This window comes from Loxodonta africana, chromosome 1 (assembly GCF_030014295.1).
Source record: "Loxodonta africana isolate mLoxAfr1 chromosome 1, mLoxAfr1.hap2, whole genome shotgun sequence".
NCBI classification, from domain to species: domain Eukaryota; kingdom Metazoa; phylum Chordata; class Mammalia; order Proboscidea; family Elephantidae; genus Loxodonta; species Loxodonta africana.
The window spans coordinates 232,848,939-232,870,120 of record NC_087342.1 but is presented as its reverse complement, the minus strand read 5'-3'; the positions used below and the strand labels follow the sequence as shown (position 1 = coordinate 232,870,120).

General features: G+C 41.8%; 1 protein-coding gene and 1 long non-coding RNA gene across 5 annotated transcripts in view; both read left to right on the top strand.

The window, feature by feature from the left end:
- Positions 1-15,696, top strand: part of LOC135232642 (uncharacterized) — a 108,241-nt gene extending 92,545 nt beyond the window's left edge. For all 3 annotated transcript variants that reach the window (XR_010323258.1, XR_010323257.1, XR_010323256.1), the window contains 2 exons: positions 511-658; positions 13,511-15,696. This is a non-coding gene — a long non-coding RNA (uncharacterized LOC135232642). The remainder of the gene's footprint in view (positions 1-510; positions 659-13,510) is intronic.
- PRKN (parkin RBR E3 ubiquitin protein ligase) overlaps positions 1-21,182 on the top strand; it is a 1,623,853-nt gene that overhangs the window by 120,044 nt on the left and 1,482,627 nt on the right. The gene's annotated exons all lie outside the window — the stretch shown is intronic.

Sequence of the window (21,182 nt, the reverse complement as noted above, 5' to 3'; positions counted from 1 at the left end):
ATTTTATTACACCTAATTACCACTTTGTGGGAAACAGAACTGCAGCGTATCTCTGAACACAGGTAGTGCTTGTTTTCTCTGGCAGCGTGAGTGGTGGTTTCCGTTGCCCATACCCAGTTGTCAAGACCTCATTCGTTAATCAGGGCGCATCAAGCCTGTGTAGGCTACGGCCTGCCTGCACCGTGATACGTTTTATCTGTTAGAGAAAACTGTCTGAAGTCTTCCTGGGGAGTTTACACTGGTGTACATTTCCCAGTGCTTTGACCTGCATCCCCATGTCCATTTGTAAAAGAAGAAACTGCTGTCTCCGTGGGGCTGTTGTTGTTGTGGTTGTGAGTTGCTCTACAGTCAGTTTTGACCTAGGGCGACCCCACATGTGCAGAGTAGAACTGCCCTATAAGGTTTTCAGTGGCTGATTTTTCAGAAGTGGATCACCAGGCCTTTCATTCATCCCTGGCCCTTGAAGGTATTTAATAAACATTTCAAAATATTGATTTTTTTTTTTTATAGGCTAAGAAATTGATCACGTTGAAGTCATCAGGTTCCGAGTTAGAAAAGTAGAAATGGAACCATGTTGATAGTCTCCTTTTCTCCACTTACCGTACACCCTGGACCTCACCCTCATGAACCTTACATTCTAGGGTCTGACAGTAATCAGGTAAAGAAACTATTTATACATCAAATGATGGTAAAGGGCTGTGGGGAACAAGACAGCAATCAAGGCAGACAGCCTGTAAAGGAGTGGGAGGGGCTAAGTTATGATTTTCCATGAGGTGGCCAAGCCTCACTGGGAATGTGGCAACTGAGCAAAGACTGAAAAGAGGCCCTTGTTCTTCTCACTGTAGATTTCTGGAGGGGTGGGCGTAAATATTGGCCTCCATGCTGTCATCTCAAGTTAAGGCTGGCCAAAATCAATCTCAGCAGCACCGCTCCCCAGGTCAAAACCTCTCCATGAAAAGGTGTGTTTGGAAATAAAAAATGATGATGAATCCAAACTAGCTGCTACTTTTGCCTAACCTCAAGACCTCGCTTTAACATCATCTTTCATCCGGTTCTAGCCTGTTATATCCGTCAGTATAGTCTGGGTTTTACTGCAGTAATGAAGGTTCTATCCGTCAGTATAGCCTGGGTTATACTACAGTAATGAAGGCTCTAACCTGTTGTATCCGTCAGTGTAGCCTGGGTTATACTACAGTAATGAAGGCTCTAGCCTATTGTGTCCATCAGTACAGTCTGGCTTCTACTGATATAATGAAGGTTCTAGCCTGTTGCATCCATGAATACAGTCTGGTTTATACTACAGTAAAATGGTCCTAGCCTGTTGTATCTGTCAGTACAGTCTGGGTTATACTGTAGTAATGAAGGTCCTAGCCTATTGTATCTGTCAGTACAGTCTGGGTTATACTGATACAACGAAGGCTCTATCTAGCCTGTTGTATCTGTCAGTACCGTCTAGTTTATTCTGCAGTAATGAAGGTTCTAGCCTGTTAGTACCATCAAGGTTATTCTGCAGTGATGAAGGTTCTAGCCTGTTGTATCTGTCAGTACAGTCTGGGTTATCCTGCAGTAATGGAGGTTCCAGCCTGTTGTATCCATCAGTACAGTCTGGGTTATACTGATATAATGAAGGTTCTAGCCTGTTGTATCTGTCAGTACAGTCTGGGTTATACTGTAGTAATGAAGGTTCTAGCCTGTTGTATCTGTCAGTACATTCTGGGTTATCCTGCAGTAATAAAGGTTCTAGCCTGTTGTATCTGTTGGTACAGTCTGGGTATCTTGCAGTAATAAAGGTTCTAGCCTTCTGTATCTGTCAGTAAAGCCTAGCCTGCTGTATCTGCAGTAATGAAGGTTCTAACCTGTACCTGTTGTATCTGTCGGTACAGTCTGAGTTATACTATAGTAATGAAGGTTCTAGTCTGTTGTATCTGTCAGTACAGTCTGCATTATATTGTAGTAATGAAGGTTCTAGCCTGTTGTTTCCATCAGTACAGTCTGGGTTATACTGATATAATGAAGGTTCTAGCCTGTTATATCTGTCAGTACAGTCTGGGTTATCCTGCAGTAATGAAGGTTCCAGCCTGTTGTATCCATCAGTACAGTCTGGGTTATACTGATATAATGAAGGTTCTAGCCTGTTGTATCTGTCAGTACATTCTGGGTTATCCTGCAGTAATAAAGGTTCTAGCCTGTTGTATCTGTCGGTACAGTCTGGGTATCTTGCAGTAATAAAGGTTCTGGCCTTCTGTATCTGTCAGTAAAGTCTAGCCTGCTGTATCTGCAGTAATGAAGGTTCTAACTTGTTGTATCTGTCAGTACAGTCTGGGTTATATTATAGCAATGAAGGTTCTAGCCTTTTGTATCCGTCAGTACAGTCTGCATTATACTGTAGTAATGAAGGTTCTAGCCTGCTGTATCAATCAGTACAGTCTGGGTTATCCTGGAGTAATAAAGGTTCTAGCCTGCTGTATCTGTCAATAATGAAGGTTCTAACCTGCTGTATCTGTCAGTACAGCCTGGGTTATACTATAGTAATGAAGGTTCTAGCCTGTTGTATCCATCAGTACAATTATACTGGGTTATACTGATATAATGAAGGCTGTAGCCTGTTGTATCTGTCAGTACCATCTAGATTATTCTGCAGTAATGAAGGTTCTAGCCTGTTGTATCTGTCAGTACAGCCTAGGTTATACTACAGTAATGAAGGTTCTAGCCTGTTGTATCCATCGGTACAGTCTGGGTTTTACTGATATAATGAAGGCTCTAGCCTCTTGTATTCACAGTGCCATCTAGGTTATCCTGCAGTAATGAAGGTTCTAGCCTGTTGTATCCGTCAGTACCATCTAGGTTCTAGCCTGTCATGTCCATCAGTACAGTCTGGGTTATACTACAGTAATGAAGGCTCTAGCCTGTTGTATCCGTCAGTACCGTGTAGGTTGTTCGGTGGTAATGAAGGTTCTAGCCTGTTGTATCCATTAGTACAGTCTGGGTTGTACTAGTATAATGACGGCTCTAGCCTCTTGTATCCATCAGTACCATCCAGTTTACCCTGCAGTAATGAAGGTTCTAGCCTGTTGTATCCATCAGTATAGTCTGGGTTATGCTGTGGTGATGACAATTCCAGCCTGTCGTATCTGTCAGTACTCTCTGGATTACACTGCAGTAATGAGGATTCTAGCCTTTGTACCCATCAGCACCGTGTAGTGTAGGTTATGCTGTGGCAATAAAGGTTCTAGCCTGTTGTGTCTGTCAGTACTGTCTGGATTATGCTGCAGTAATGAAGATTCTAGCCTGTCATATCTGTCAATATTGTCTGGATTATACTGCAGTAATGAGGATTCTGGAAATCCTGGTGGCATAGAGCTATGGCTGCTAACCAAAAGGTCAGCAGTTCGAATCTACCAGTCGCTCCTTGGAAACCCTATGAAGTAGTTCTCCCCTGTCCTGTAGGGTCCCATGAATCAGAATCAACTCGATGGCAACAGGTTTTTTTTTTTTTTTTAGTGAGGATTCTAGCCTTTTGTATCCATCAGCACCATGTAGGTTATGCTGCAGTAATAGAGGGCCCAAAGGCTTCAGCTGTTGGTTCACTTGCTCCTTGTGTATCGACAGTGCCACAGCTCAGCTGTCCTCACTCTGGGACAGAGGCTCATTGGCTTGTCCCTACCTGAGACAGGGCCAGTCAATGGCAGAGGGATGAGAAGTCCTGGCTGTCTCTTCCTCTCCCACTTCATTGTCCAAAGCAGGTCATTTGTCCCCTCCTGACCTACATGAGGAAACCATAGTGGTGTAGTAGTTAAGAGATATGGCTGCTAACCAAAATGCCAGCAGTTCGAATCCACCAAGCACCTCTTGGAAACTCTATGGGGCAGTTCTACTCTGTCCTATAGGGTTGCTATAAGTTCTAATCAACTTGATGGCAGTGGGTTTGGTTTTGGTTTTTATACCTGTGTGAAGCAGGGCGTCAATACCTCCAAGAGGAAGGCCACAGCTGGAAGTGGTAGCAAGTGGCTTAAATAGTAATTAAATCTTCCACACTTAGTCATATAATTGTGTTTTCTGGCAAACCCCAATATATGTCACTCTCCACGTCTGCTGCACAGATGCCCTGTGTTACCACCTTCCCAATGTAGCTTTGTCCCTGAAATTTGTTCACATTTTGTCCTGCATTCCTGCTGTCTGCCTTCCTTCTCTGACTTTTTCAATCCCAGTAATCTTGTAAGATGGAGCCCTAGTGGCGCAGCAGTTAAGAGTTCCACTGCTAGCTGACAGATTGGCGGTTCAAACCCACCAGTTGTTCCATGAGAGAAAGATGTGGCAGTCTGCTCCCATAAAGACTACATACAGCCTTGGAAAGCCCATGGTGCAATTCTTCTCTGTCCTATAGGGTTGCTACGAGTCATAGTCGACTCGGTGACAATGGGTTTTGTTTATTTTTCTTTAATCTTTTAAGATGTAGGTTGAGTAACATCCTTTTCCTTTTCTCAACAGTTAATCTACTTAATACTCCAACCTCCCTGTGTCTGGTATGGCCTTAAGCACCTCACAACACACTATGGCTTCTACTTTATGTGTGAGTTACATTTGAACCCCTGGAGATCAGAAGCCAAGCCTCATATTTCCAGGCAGCTCTCTCAGTGTCTGTAAAGCTCTGCTTACATAGACATGCTCAACCAATGAGTTGATGAAATAATATATAATATTTAACTGTTTTCAGTAAACTTTTGGGGGAAAAAAGTATACAAATAATTAAAAAATGTGAAATCACATATCCTTGTATTTTTTAATACAAGATAGATTTCAGTCTCTTTTGAGGACAGGGGTATTTGGTGTATCTCAGGGGACCTCAATCCAGGTCCCAAAGGTTTTCTGCTTCCACCTCAACCTCCTTAAGCAAAACAATTTCACTGTACTTGGTGTATGCATTTGTGGGTTGTGGGTTCACTGTATTTGTTTGGTGTATGTATTTGTAGGTTCACTGTATTTGTGTGGTATATGCATTTGTAGGTTCCTGTAAGTTCTGCTGCCAAATTTTTTAATCACAGTTTCAAATGAAAGTAATTGAATGAAACCTTACTAGGTACACTTTTTTTTTTTTTTTTTTTAATAAAGCCTGTTTCTTTTGATTGCTGTAAATTGTTAAGACACTAGCCTTGAGGTTTAAGACAAAGGAACATATTCATATAGCAAAGCTCAGCAGGAGCTCAGGAGTGTTTTACAATCAGCTTGATCTGAAGGTGATGCAGCGATTACTCTGCCAGCCTCCAGTCTCACTGAACATGCTTCTTGGAAAACAATTGATCTCTGGGCCATTGAAAAGGACTTCTATTTTATCTTAATATCCGGCTTTCCTTGGAGACTATGTTGGTTTCATAAAGTTGGAAACGTAAAAAGATATTTAGTGTCAGAAAGTTTAAGTGAATGTTTAGTGTAGCGACGTTTGCAGATAATACCAACATTCACCTATGTGACTGAGGGTTTCAGAAATCCTTTGGAAAGTGTTTACACACACACATAAATATATGTGTATATATGTTTGAAATGTAGCACAAATGGTTAAGCGTTGGACTACTAACTGAGAGGTTGGAGGTTGACACCCACCCAGAGTTGCCATGGAAGTAAGGTGTGGTGATCAGCTTCTGATAGGTCACATCTTGAAAACGCTATGGAGCAGTTCTATTTTGTACACTTGAGGTCACTGTGAGTCAAAATCGACTCGATGGCAACTAACAGCAACAATATTTAAAATGAAAGAAAGCAACAACTTTTCTCTAGAAAATCTCCGTATTAGAAAACTCTCATTATTCTTTACATGGTCATTCCCTACATAAATCATTCTCTAAATGTATGCTCTCAAAATAAAAGCGTTAGAGTCTATTCTCTACATCAGGTGTTTATACCCTGAAGAAGCTGAACCTGTAAAGAGGTCAGGGTTAAAGCCAGTTACTCTCCGTCCAGCCTAAGACAGCAGAGCAAACACACTTGCCCAGCTCCTCTCCCTACCGGAGCAGCATTAAAGTGACGGAAAGGGTGTTTTCTCACAGTGGAATTCTGTGTTAAGCCCTGGAGAAAAAAGCAGAAGCGATGTTCAGGAGTTAAACTCACCAAGCATTCCACATACAAAACAAAATGTTCCTTATTTGGCAGTTGTAGGGCCACCTGCTTGTCAGTCTCCTCCTCTGCTGTTGAAATCCACAGGACCTTCTGGTTGCTGACACCCTTCCATTCCAGAAGGGGGTTTTGGGGATGGTATGTTGCACAATGCTGAGGAAACAACATGAGCTACCTATACCAATCAACTTAATTGTTCATTCAGAAAAATAAACTGATAATCAAGGATCATCAGATATTTAAGGAAAAACTATATTTAGATGAACCAAAGGAGCCACTCACTAATACCAGAAGATTGAGGTATAATTCAGGGACTGCAGGAGACTTTCAAAGGGAGTCTAATTAGAACCTTCAGCAGGATTTGAGAGGGTGTTATAGAGACTGATAACAGGCTATTATGAAAAAAAGCAGCAATCAGAGAAGAATAACTTTCTAGAAAATTAAAAATATGATTACCAAAGTAAAAAATTTACTGGACCGACTGAGAGACAAAAAGGGCATTGTTGAAGCTGAAGCTAGTTTTTGTATTCAAGTTCAGTTGAAGGTTAATCCCCAACACTTAAAACAGAAATACAAGAAAATGGGTAAAAAGAAGTTAGGAGGGATAGAGGATAGATTCAGGAGATTCGACATCTGGTGGGGAAAAAAAAAAAAAGACTACGAACGTGAAAGAATAAAGGTCCGTAGAAGAACATTGTCATAAACTGAAGAAATATTGTGTCAGTTACCTTCTGCTGTGCAACAAATGACCCCAAAACTTAGTGTTTTAAAGCAAAACCATTAGTTTTGCTTGTGTCTCTGGTTTGCCTAGGTGATTCTTCTGGTCTGAGAAAGACTTGGCTCTTCTCAGCTGAGCTAGTGCATGTGACCTGTTGGCTGGAAGGTTGGCCTGTCGACTCCGTTGCTGGACTGGCTTCTGGCTGTGATGGCAGGAGTAACTGGGCCAGGGGTCTCATCATCTGGGTACTCTGGGCTTGTCTTGGTAGCAGGATTCCCAAGGGCAGCAAAAGTATAGTTTTCAGTACGCGGGGAGTTTTTTTCAAGTCTGCTTGCTCCTCTTTGCTGCTGCCCCACAGGCCCATGCATTTTATATGGCCAAGCCCAGAGAACTGTCAGAGGATGTGAGAGGTTTGGACATGGAGGGGACGGTGCACAGATTGGGGCCACCACTGCACTTCATCTGCCACAGACATCAACGCTCCAGTTAAATGACTGGTGGGCAGAATGGATCGACACGAACTCTATTTAGACGTATCTTGGTGAAATTGCAAAATCCCCAGGATGAAGAGAGAGATGCTACCATCTTCCAATGAGAATCAAGTCTGTCACCTGCAAAGGAGTGAGAGCTGAGCTAACATCAGACTTTTCCTCAGCATGTACAACACGCATAAGGAGAAACTGTATACTTGTTGGAAAGCATGAGGACTCCGTGGAAGGGGAACCATACAGTGTATCGCTTAGGGAAAAGGAAGCTGCAGAACAATAAGTATGACGATCCACTTATTTTAAACACATCTTAGTCAGCCTGTCTGCCTGCCTGTCTGTAACGTGTGTGTGTGTCTATGGATGAAAAACTCAAGGCAGGGGAGATACCGTATCGTTTCATGCTGTTACTTTTCATGGGCCTATAATTTTTTATAAATAAAAAAAACCCGAGAATACTGACATGTCCAAAAGAGGTCATTCTCTGTATGTGTCCAATCTGACTCTAAAAGTGGCATCAAGACACAGATGTTGAAGACATAACGATCATTCGTACTGTCAGCCATCAGTTAAAGAATTTATTCTCAAACATCTTGTTTCTCCTTGATGATTCGTTCTAAAAATTTACCTTTCCGGGGCTGTTTACATATTTTCAGCTTAAACCAGCTCTTGGGGGGTGAGGTCCTGTGTTACTGTGTGTTATGTAAAGTAATGTGTGCATGCTTGCTCCATTTATCTTGCCTCTGTTCTTCTAGAAAAATTCTCCACTTTAGGCAGACTGGTGCTAGCCAGGACACACCTTTCTCATTCCTTATGTGTGCTTTCCAGACAATTAATAAGGAAACTGTTGGAAGATAGCTGTGATGGTTGGTGAAGGACTACCTGCCATTATTTTCTTCCACAGTAAACATTTAATTTGCCCCTACAGTGTCACCATTATATGACATTATATCAAGGGGCAGGAGTACAATTAAGGCATGGGATTAAACTGGAGGAAATTTACATGTAAAAGAGTTCAAGGAACTTACGATCATTAGTCACATAAATATGGACAGCGGGGAGGGTAATAGATAGTTAGGTTCTACTGTCAGGCTCTGTGAGTTCGTGCCTTTTGAGAAATCCCTTTGAGTCTGATCTGCACCTGTAAAATGAAAGCAGTGCCTTGGACCAAGGTTCTCAAACTTTATTATTCATTTTTTTTTTTTGTAACACCTTAAATTCATTTTATATCACAATCCAATACACCTGTGTGTGTGTTAACTGAACTGATATTTACCCTGACTATATTTAATATAAGGGGCCCTGGTGGCGCAGTGCTTAAAGCTCTCAACTGCTAACCGAAAGGTGGGCAGTTGGAACCCACTGGCCACTCTGTGGGAAAAAGATGTGGCAGTCTGCTTCTGTAAAGATTTACAGCCTTGCAAACGCTGTGGGGCAGTTCTGCTCTGTCGTACAGGGTCCCTGTGAGTCGGAATCAACTCAACGGCAGTGGGTTTGGTTTGGGTTTTTTATGTATTTATTATATTCTGGTATTTTCTATTTCATTTAATCTTGTTTTTTAAAAAATGCCCACCACCCACTTATGGGATTCCTAGTTTGAAAAGTGCTGGATGAGACCTGCTTAAGGTCATTTTGCTAGAAGCATTTTTTGATTCCAAACATCTAAAAGAATCTCCTCTTCGTTTTATAGAAAGAGAGTCAATTTATGTGGCAGTGAATCAAGCCTTACTGGTGTCATTAAATCTAGACATATATTTTAGTCTTGCTGTGTGGAGAATCTTACACTTTTTTAAATTGTAAGAATTATTCCAAAACTTGACTTTCTCCCCTCTGAAGCTGCAGGCAAACCTTGGGTGGCCTGGCTGTTCCTTTCTAGTAGCTTCCTGATGCTCTCTGGAAAGTATGGCTGGTCTCCCTTCAAATGAATTTCAGACACAGTGTATTTCCAGAGTATCGGTTTTTCTTCCCATGTGTAATATCCCCAAAGCCTAAAACAAGATGTTTATCTGTTTGATAGACAAGCCATTAACTTTGGGGGCAGAGGGATTTAAAGTCAGTAAGGCACATCTGTTAGGACGCTGGAAATAAATGGGAATTTCTGACAGGCACTTTTTTTTTTTTTTACACATTACAGCCTTGCATTTGTTACGCTGCAGCTAAAGCTATGTCAGCATTTTTATTGTAAACCTAGGGGATTATCAGTCTGCAATGAAACTCTTTTTTGAACTGAGGCTTATTTAGATTCAGAGCTTACCAACAAAGAATCTTTGCTTTCCTGCGCACAGGAGAGATTTGTCTCTGCTTGCCTCTCGAAGGGAGAAAGGTGTCTGGGCATCCCGTATAATTAGGCAAATATTTAAAATATTTGATTTATTATCAGCTAACTGGAGTCATTAAAGTATATTATTTCATATAAAGGCAATGAGAAACTGGTGTGACAGCCCAGTTCCTGAGTAATGCTTAAAATTGCTGTTTATGTCTCATGAAATCGTGGAGTAGTTGGTTTTTGGCAGTTGTCAGATAAGTCACCATTATCCGCGAGTTGGTGAGACTGAATGCACACTTCACAAGATCTTCTTCTTAAGATATTGAAATTGGAGTGGCTGGTGATTTTCTGCCATCCCTATCCTAAAATTTGCTCCAAATGGTTTTAAAAAATGATCCCAGTTCAGAGAGAAAGAGGAATAGGATAGCATTTTATCTTATTCACTTTAAAACATGATGACATTTGCTAAGGAAAGAGCAGTGCTTTAACACTAGGAGGGTGGGTCTAGATCCTGGGTCTGCCACAAATCAGCCGGGTATCCCCAGAGAACTTCCTGGAGCTCTCTGGGCCTCAGGTTCCTCATGTATAATAAATACTGACAATAAGTCTGCTTGTGCCGTTGGGCTCTTCTGAGGTTTAAATGCACCGTACAGAAAGCCCCCACAGCAGTGCCTGGATATAGTAAGTGCTCAGTAAGTTTTAGGAAGTATTATTACACCTGGCCTAGGAGACCCTGGGAGGTACAAACAGTTAAGTGCTTGCCTCCTAACCTAAAGGTCAAGCCCACCCAGAGGCACTTCAGAAGAAAGACCTGGCAATGTGCTTCTGAAAGGTCATAGCCATGAAAACCCTGTGGAGTACAATTCTACTCTGACACACGTGCTGGTTGCCACGAGCCAGAGCTGACTCAATGGCTAATACAGATACTAGCAATTTTATTTTTGTATAATTGTATATTTCATCCTAGAATCATAAGAATAAACTTTCATTTAAAAGTTAAAAATCTAACTTCTAATACCATTACATTGTTAAAAAAATAACTTTTTAGAACTCATTCAGAGGTTCTAGGTGGGTCCCTGTGTATGCTCTTTTCTTATTGGTTACTAATGCAAGTTTTACCTGTTCACTGTTGTTGTTGTTGTTAGGTGCCGTCGAGTCAGTTCCGACTCATAGCGACCCTATGCACAACAGAATGAAACACTGCCCGGTCCTGCGCCATCCTTAAAATCGTTGTTATGCTTGAGCTCATTGTTGCAGCCACTGTGTCAGTCCACCTTGTTGAGGGTCTTCCTCTTTTCCGCTGACCCTGTACTCTGCCAAGCATGATGTCCTTCTCCAGGGACTGATCCCTCCTGACAGCATGTCCAAAGTATGTAAGATGCAGACTCGCCATCCTTGCCCCTAAGGAGCATTCTGGCCGCACTTCTTCCAAGACAGATTTGTTCGTTCTTTTGGCAGTCCATGGTATGTTCAATATTCTTCGCCAACACCACAATTCAAAGGCATCAACTCTTCCTCAGTCTTCCTTATTCATTGTCCAGCTTTCACATGCATATGATGTGATTGAAAATACCATGGCTTGGGTCAGGCGCACCTTAGTCTTCAGGGTGACATCTTTGCTCTTCAACACTTTAAAGAGGTCCTTTGCAGCAGATTTGCCCAGTGCAGTGTGTCTTTTGATTTCTTGACTGCTGCTTCCATGGCTGTTGATTGTGGATCCAAGTAAAATGAAATCCTTGACAACTTCAATCTTTTCTCCGTTTATCATGATGTTGCTCATTGGTCCAGTTGTGTAGATTTTTGTTTTCTTTATGTTGAGGCGTAATCCATACTGAAGGCTGTGGTCTTTGGTCTTCCTTAGTAAATGCTTCAAGTCCTCTTCACTTTCAGCAAGCAATGTTGTGCCATCTGCATAATGCAGGCTGTTAATGAGTCTTCCTCCAATCTTGATGCCCCGTTCTTCTTCATATAGTCCAGCTTTTCAGTTTATTTGTTCAGCATACAGATTAAATAGGTATGGTGAAAGAATACAACCCTGACCCACACCTTTCCTGACTTAAAACCAATCAGTATCCCCTTGTTCTGTCTGAACAACTGCCTCTTGATCCATGTAAAGGTTCCTCATGAGCACAATTAAGTGTTCTGGAATTCCCATTCTTCTCAGTGTTATCCATAGTTTGTTATGATCCACACAGTCGAATGCCTTTGCATAGTCAATAAAACACAGGGAAACATCCTTCTGGTATTCTCTGCTTTCAGCCAGGATCCATCTGACATCAGCAATGATATCCCTGGTTCCACGTCCTCTTCTGAAACCGGCCTGAATTTCTGGCAGTTCCCTGTCGACATACTGCTGCAGCCGTTTTTGAATGATCTTCAGCAAAATTTTGCTTGCGTGTGTTATTAATGATATTGTTCTATAATTTCCACATTCGGTGATCCAGCCGCATGTGGAAACTACCTGTTCACTGCCACTTAATAAAGCCAGAAAAAGGAATGTAAGTCTTGTAGAATGTGTTTCCTGTTTTTAAGTGTGAGAATTCCATCTCCCTGTGAGCTTCATTTGAAAGTCTTGTATGTTGCTGACTTTAAAAAAGCATTCCTCTGACGTATTGCAAAGTACAGCAAAGGAAAATGTGGTTACGTAATGTGTACATCAAGGTGTATCCAAGTATGTTCTATTATGGAAGACTCTCTCCTACTTCAGTTCAGAGGCGTAGCAGTTTTGTGCTGTAAAAACAAATTGATTGATAGAATATAGCAGGAAAAATCCACACCATTGCTCAGATGCACTTGGCTAAACACCATTCCACCTTAATAATATAGGGGGGCACAGTTATAAAGCTATGTAGTGAATATATTGTTGTTATGTGCTGTTGCGTCAATTCCGACTCATAGCGACCCCATGTATTACAGGGTAGAACTGCTCCATAGGGTTTCCTTGGCTATAATCTTTATAGGAGCAGATTGGCAGGTCTTTCTCCCATGGAGCCACTGGGTGGATTTGAACCATCGACCTTTCGGTTAGTAGCTCAGTGCTTAGCCATTGTACCTCCAGGGCTCCTAGTATTTGTGTTACCAGAGACGAAATTATAATTGTGTAGAGTGCCATGGAGAGTTACTTGCCCTTCACCGGCATACCATGTAAGCTGTATTCTTGCTTTGTAAATAGAGTATAGGGTTGCTCTGAGTTGAGATCGACTCTATGACAGCAGATTTTTTTTTTAATGTGGTGTTTGATGAGGTAATAGCAACAATAACAATGGGGTGGGGTAGAAGTTGCAAAGATTACAGCATCCATTTATTCATCAAATATTGATCACCTGAATATCACCAGCCAGGTTGTGTTAGGTGCAGGAGACTGAACTAAGAATAAAGTGAGCAAGCCCCTTGTCCTCAGAGGGCTCAGTGTCAGACACAAATACAGTTACCCTGTGCGATAATCTCCAGAGCCAGGCAGCGGGTGGGGTGGCACCAGAGCGCGTGGGCTGACGGGCAGCGGGCGGGGTGGCACGAGAGCGCGCGGGCTGACGGGCAGCGGGCGGGGTGGCACCAGAGCGCGCGGGCTGACGGGCAGCGGGCGGGGTGGCACCAGAGCGCGCGGGCTGACGGGCAGCGGGCGGGGTGGCACCAGAGCGCGCGGGCTGACGGGCAGCGGGCGGGGTGGCACCAGAGTGCGTGGGCTGACGGGCAGCGGGCGGGGTGGCACCAGAGCGCGCGGGCTGATGGGCCTTAGGCAGAAGGAGAAACACCTGTTCTACTGTCCTGAAAGGACAGAAAGAAGGACAAGCTCGGATGCAGTAAGTGGAGGTGTCCTGGGCCAGGACTTCTGGTTCTTGAATACATAGGCCTAGAATTTCAGGGGGCAAATTTCTGTTTTCAAAGTAGCAACAACAAATGACATTTAATTAAGGGAACAACCTCTTGTTTTAGGACTGAAGAATGATCACCTTAATGGTTTTTGTTAGCTGCCATAGAGTGTTCTCCGAATAACAGAACAAACTACTACCCAGACCTACACCGTCTTCACGATCCTTGGTATGTGTGAGCCCTCCGTTGTGGCTGCTGTGTGAGTCCATCTCATTGAGGGTTTCCCTCATTTTTACTGACCCTCTGCTTTCCCAAACATAATATCTTTTTCTAGTGATTGGGATTACCTTGATTAAGATGCATTCATTTATACCCTGCTTATTAGGAGCTGTGATAATTCCCTCTAGACTGGGCTGGCACACAGTAGGTTTTCAATAAGTGCTTTCTGAAGAATGAATGAGTGAGTGAGGGTAAGAGTGCATGAATGAATGAATAAACTTTTGCATCCAGACTCCCCGGACTAGCAGGCTTTGCATTTCACTCCTTGTCTCTCCCTTCTCGGCCTGGTTTTATGTCACGTGCTCCTGTTCCTCTGAGCCTGACTTTGTGCTAGCATATTTCATAAATGAATTCATGGTCACACATAGGAAGCTTTCAGTTACCATCCTTCCCAGCTGACATATGCAATTAAATATGGGCTTTAGGGAAACAAAGCTTTAACCCAAAGAAGGACTCTTGATAGGAGACATTTGACCTGGGCTGAGAGTGGGGTGTGTGTTGCATAATACAACTTTTGCATTTCCTCCAATCACCCCACATTTGTGTATCTGCCAGGTGGTTCCTAGTTAGATGTGTATTCAGGTCTAAAAAAAAAAAAATCCTTCAAATGGTAATTGAATAAGTTAAATTTGAGGGGGTAGACTGAGCTACATGACAGTACAGAAGCTTAGTTTCCCTGTGAATGTGAAATATGTCAGTGTGAGGATGTGCCAAGTGTAACTTGTTGGAATCACTAGTAAACATTCTCAAAATAAATGCAGTACAGCTAAAACTTACCCTTGATTCATTAAAAAGGCTGTTTTATGCTTAGGTTGTACAATTTTCTAAGGCGTATTTTGGTTGCAGAATTTTCTATATGGGCTGACAAAGCACAATAAAGATAGAGAAAATAAATTACACTATTGTTACTTAAAGTACATGCTAATATTTTGCAAGAAGCACTTTTTTTTTTTAATCATCTCATTAACACATAATGAGCTTCTTTCAGCTGAGGTGTCTAATTACTGTCATATCCAACAGTCTGGTAATTGGTGAGAATGAAGCTAAGAGCCACCATGGACGTCTCTTGACCGCGTTCGCATTGCACAGAGATGGTGGAGTCTCAGAATGGTCGTTAATTACATTTGTGGAGCATCCCTGATCATCTATTTGAAGCTCCTTTGCTTTTCCTTTCAAGCAAACAATAGACAAACCATCAGAAACACTCGTATGGCTCTTTTTATGCTAGTTATCTGTAGGTTTGGGGGCTACAGGCTTGAGATTTCATCAGTCATGGTTTACAAATCTGAAAAACAGATAAATTGTATTTGTAGATTCAAAACTTGATGTTCAGAGCTCAAGCACACACCCTCTCCCATCGAAGGTTAGTTCCTAACCTTTCCTTCATGAGCTTCCATTCGATTTAGACAAGCCCTCCCCTTCTGCTGTTAAACCAGAGGTCAGGCTAAAAAATGTTATTATGTTATAAAAATTTATGTATACATTTGTCTTTTATATATTTCATGTGTAAATAAAAATTTAGAGGCATGCTCTAAATCTATTCAGAGTTTTAGGGATTTTAATGTTTTATACACACATGTATTAAAGTATGTATAAAAACATATATAAATTAGCATATATGATATACACCATTTTACAGGGGCCGTTAAAATATTTTTAAAAGAGACACTAAAATGGTTTGTAAAGCAGAATATGGGCCTTTGCCTGATTTTTCACTTAGGGGAACATGATACAGAATTTCTTCAACTCAAGTACAGCGGCCACTTTTTCATTTCCTTGTCTTTATTGCACTTGTTGAAGGTTTCCTTAGCAGACTCAGAAATGAAGGCAAGAGCCATTTCAGCACCGATCCTAGTCAACCTTCTATCTTTTTGAGTACAGCATTGTCAGGTTTACCACTTTCATCCATACCATCTCCTCTATCACCTCAGTACAGACCCCCATAAGGTTGGAGCTTACTCTTAAAATGGTAGGTATTTAGTTAAGTACCCTACAAAAATCTGATCTATCTGATATATTCTACATGTTTAGGAGATATTAAAAAAAAACCCACTGTCGTCGAGTCGATTCCAACTCATAGTGACCCTACAGGACAGAGTAGAACTGCCCCATAGAGTTTCCAAGGAGCGCCTGGTGGATTTGAACTGCCAACCTTTTGGTTAGCAGCTGTAGCACTTAACCTCTACGCCACCAGGGTTTCCTAGGAGATATAAGCTATTATTAAAATGTTGCTATAGGAGAAAACAAAGAAGTTATATTGTCATAATCTTTTCACGTCCACGTGGTAATAGGTGTGTGTGTATAGTATTTTACAGAATATAAAATCAGAATTCTTAAACAATTTCATGGTACTATTTATTAATTAATTTTATTGCACTGGTCCTGCTAACTCAGAACCCAAGATCTTCATTCTCTTCGTTTCTTTACATTTTCTATATTCTCCCCTGAACCTTCCTGATAATTATTATGTATCTATTTTTTTTTTTTTATTCTTTTGGAGCCCTGGTGGAGCAGTGGTTAAGAGCGCGGCTGCTAACCAAAAGGTCAGCAGTTCGAATCCACCAGCCGCTGTTAACATACTGACCTTTGAACTCTTTGGTAGTGACTCCTGTTTATTTTCAGGCAGTGGCTTCTCTCTGACCAAATCCTTATCCTTGGCATCTCAGTGTTGATCTCTAGGGCATTTTCATCTGTCCTCTTTGTTTATTATCTTCTCGGGAAGGATGACTCGTACAATTAGTTTATACTTTTCTTATCTCTTCATAGGGGAGCCCCCTTTATGTGTATTTAAAAATTTAAGAAGAGACAGATGCATAGGATGCAAAATTAGTTTCTATCTTCAGGATTAGAATAAACTGCTATGAGAGTTTAACAGTCTGCCGGCCATTTCACTGTCAAACCGCTGTACCCGGGGCTGCCTCTAATGAGACATTGTGAGTCTGAAACACAACAAAGGCATATTTCCAGAATCGTTACAGATAACATACAGTTTGTCAACAAGATAAAGTGAATCAAATCAAATGCAGTGCAGGATGAAAATTAACTCATTGGGCATCTCTCAAATTTCCTTAAGTTAACAATCCAATCTGATCCTCTGTTCCCTAAAGGGCAGGTTTGGTTTATTTGCTTGGTTTAATCTATAGTTATTCTCTCTCTCTCCCCCCACATCTCTTTATCTCTCTCCCTGGCTCTCCCTCTCTCTTTCTCATTACTTGATGCCGGAGTTTTTAAGTGGCGGAACATCCGCTTACTGCCTTCACAGTCAGATATCCCTGAGCTGTAGCTTTAACTCTGCAAGCTTGAGACTTGGGAAACTTTCATTCTCTCAGTCACAGTTTCTCAGTCTACAAAATGGGAATAGTAGTCATGCTTCCCTCTAGCCTGGGTGCCAGAATTAAATGTTATCTGCTCTTAGAATTCATCTTAGCCTTTTTGGCCTGCTTTTGCCAGTTTTAATAGTAACAGAATTTCAGGGTTAGAAGGAACAGTCAGCCTTTTGCTTCCAGGGGGCTGTAGGTTGGCGGGGGAGACTATATGCACACCTAAAACTTAATCTTCTGGTCATGTAGAATGCATACATAGCAAGGTGGCCCTCACGGGGCAGGAGCGGCCACAGCATCCCTTGGCAAAGGGTCCCTCGCCTCCCCCCATCCCCCTGGAGAGCACACAGGAGTCACAAGTGTCTGTGCCACTTAGAGCAGGTGGATGGGGAAACTCAACTCACGCTACACCATCATCATTTTATGCCTAGGCCTCCTGTCACCGTCCTGGGTGAACCTACTCTAATAACCCACCTGCTTCCATGTAAGGGCACATCTACAAGCTCCAGTGCCTAAACTCACCTGTCTATCAGGTAGTTACCCTCCTCGCCTGAGGAGAAAGACCAGGGTCGGTGCTGCCAGGTCTCTGTCCCTGGCTTTCCTGTGCACTGGAAAGCCATCTCCCCAAATGTCAGGCCGTTCCCACCTCAGCTGGTATGGCCATGGTCAGCTTGAGGAATCAGGCAGACATTCCATCTCAGGAGGGCTTTGAAAATCACAATGGTCTTCTTTTAATGGACCTGGGACTTGCTTTCTGGTGCCATCCAAACTTGAGTTCTACTGTTGGGCCGAACAAAATGCTTTTTAGCCTTTTTCAATGATCACTCCTTCAAATATTTGGAGATTTTCGCAGTCTTGACATACCTAAGTATTCTTTTCTAAACATCTAGGTACATAAATTTGTTCATTTATACAACAACCATTTACTCTGTATCTACTGAGTACTAGGTATGGGTGACTGAATCAACGAAGATGTAGTCAGACCCTGTCACAGTCTGGGTTTTTTCTAGAGGAGCAAAACTAGTGAGGTGTATATAGCTCACAGGATTGTGAGGGTTGGCAAATCCAAAATCTGCTGGTGAGGCAGCAGGCCAGAGACTCCTGGAGACTTACATCTCTGGAACTGGAGGTCAGGCAATGAGAAGGGTGGGAGGTCAAGAGTGAGCTTTGCCAGAACATCCACTTATATACTGGAGGCAGGCCACACCCCCAAGGAAACTCCCCTTTCAACTGATTGGCTAATCAGAACAGATCACATCATGGAAGGTGATTACATTATATTACATTATGGAAGAGCAACCAGTCCAGTGTCTGCCAAGCCACTGGGAATCATAGGCTAGCCATGTTGACATGTAACATTAACCATCACAGACCCTGACCTTGGGGACTTCCTGTTGAGAGGCACCTGTCCACCCTCAGTGTGACATACTCCTCATGTGATGTGATTTTAATACTCCATCACTCCTCATATGACACGACTGACACTCCATTGTTGTCTAGTGGTTTTCTTCTAAAGGTCTTTCTGTTTGTGTGTACTTCTTGAAATGTGATGCTCTGGTACTTCAGGTGTGATGGTGTAGCTTAGGGCAGGTCAGCAGCTCGTTCATTCTTGGTATTATACAACCACGGAACACCTAAGAAAATATCTACTGCCTTGCTTTTATACCCTGTTGGTTTATGCGAAAGCTGTTGTCATTTAATACCACATTTCCTTCGTTCTTGTACTTATAAAGGTGTTTTTATGAAGCTCAAGCATAGTTATTTCTATTAAACATCAGCACACTGTACTAAACTATCTGATTTTTTTATTTGCCTCCTGTCACCCAAGGAAACCCTGGTGACGTAGTGGTTAAGTGCTACAGCTGTGAACCAAAGGGTCGGCAGTTCAAATCCACCAGGCGCTCCTTGGAAACTCTATGGGGCAGTTCTACTCTGTCCTATAGGGTTGCTATGAGTTGGAATCAACTCGATGGCACTGCGTTTGGTTTTTTGGTTTCCTGTCACCCAGATATTTGAAATGCAATAACCTGTTTCAGCTTATCCATGTCACTGATACACACTGAAGGGAACAGAGCTGAACAAACCCCTGTAGCAAAGCTGGGTATCTTGCTCACTATTTCTTTTTTTTTGTTAATTCTGTATACAATACTGGCAGTCTTTCTCTATATAATATTTATTAAGCATTCTTATAGTCCCTTTATTAATAGATATTGTTTTTCCTGTGAGGCCTAATCTTTACAATAGATTTTGATGTAAAAAAAATGTAATTCTTAGAGAAAGACATCTAAAGTTAATTATGATTGTATGCTATACTAAATATACACCAACTCTTTTTACTTATATAGAATGGATATAGTATTTTAAACCATTGCATATTTTTCTCATTGAACCTATGTACATATCATGATTTCTTTAAAATGTTACCTTATTCAAGTTTTAGTATAAAATTGTGAATGAATTAAGCACACCTATTATTGAGGTGTAAATTGGACAGATTTGAATATAGTCCTTGTTCTTTAGGAAATAAAAATGCTAAGATGAAATATTTCTAATTTGGATAGCAATATAATCCATTGTGAAAATTTACTATTATTTTGCTGCTACTGGTTATATCCTTATTGTAAATCTAGGGAAAGCTTTTTGTGAGGACATCAAATACCATAGGATACTTTTCACTCTGCTAACCCATCTTACTTTGTTGCTATGGTTACTATTATACCACTAGAAATCCTTCATTTATGTATAAATTGTTTTAGAGCTTAAAGTTACTTGTTAATATTCTAAAATCTGTGGACCTGCTAAGGAATTAGAGTAGGACATGCTTGCTTCAGTGTTTGAAATAGTGACCAACAGTGGCATAGTGTATCTAAACAACTTAGTAACACACTCATTATAGACTCATTACTGAGTAATATAGCTGGAGATATTTTTACAAATAAAATCTGGAAGAGAAGAGAAATCATGACATCGTGGTTAAGAGCTTGGACTTTGGGGGCCAGCTGCCTTGGTTCAGATCCTGCTTCTGCCCCTAACCAGCTGTGTGGCCTTGGGCAGTTTTCATCACTTGTATTTACCTCAGTTGTGTCATTATTTTTGTTCTTGTTAGCTACTGTTGAACTGGCCCCCAACTCATGGCGATCCCATGCACAGTGGGAAGAAACGTTGCCCAGTCCTATGCAAACTCCATGATGAGTTGCGGTTCAGACCATTGTGACCCATAGGGTTTCCACTGGCTGATTTTCAGAAGAAGATCACCAGGCCTTTCTTCCTAGTTTATCTGATAGTCTGGAAGCCCCGTTGGAGCCTGCTCAGCGTCATAGGAACACCCAAGCCTCCAATGACAGACAGATGGTGGCTGTGCATGAGGCCAGGAATTGAACCCAGGCTTTCCCTGTGGAGGGCAAATACTAACTGAACCACCACTTCCCCTTCTCATTAAGTGGGTATGAGAGCAGTGCCTAACTCACAAGGACTGTTGTGACAAGTAGATGAGTGAATATTTGCAAAGCGTTTGGAAGAATGCCTGGCCCAGGGTAAGTGCTATGTAAGTGTTAGCCTTGTGGTGGTGGTTCTTGTTGATGTTGTAAGAGCTCCCTCACTCCCCCTTCACTTCATCTGTCTCAAATGTTTTCAGGAAATAACTGGCATGGTAAGAATATTCAAAGCAGCACTATGGAAAATGCAATTTCAATTTTTTGTTTCTAATAATCTTCATGTAATTTTCCATAATGAACCTAATTTTTATTTTATTTAATCTTTGTGTTGTACATTTCAGAATGCTTGTTGTTGTAGTCAGGTGCCCTTGAGTCAGTTCCGACTCATAGCGACCCTATACACAACAAAACAAAACACTCCCTGGTCCTGCGCCATCCTTACAGTCGTTGTTAGGCTTGAGCTCTTGTTGCAGCCACTGTGTCAATCCACCTCGTTGAGAGTCTTCCTCGTTTCTGCTGACCCTGTACTCTGCTAAGCATGATGTCCTTCTCCAGGGACTGATCCTTCTGGACAATATGTCCAAAGTATGTAAAACGCAGTCTTGCCAGCCTTGCTTCTAAGGAGCATTCTGGTTGTGCTTCTTCTAAGACAGATTTGTTCATTGTTTTGGCAGTCCGTGGCTTATTGAATATTCTTTGCTAACACCACAATTCAAAGGCATCAATTCTTCTTTGGTCTTCCTTATTCGTTGTCCAGCTTTC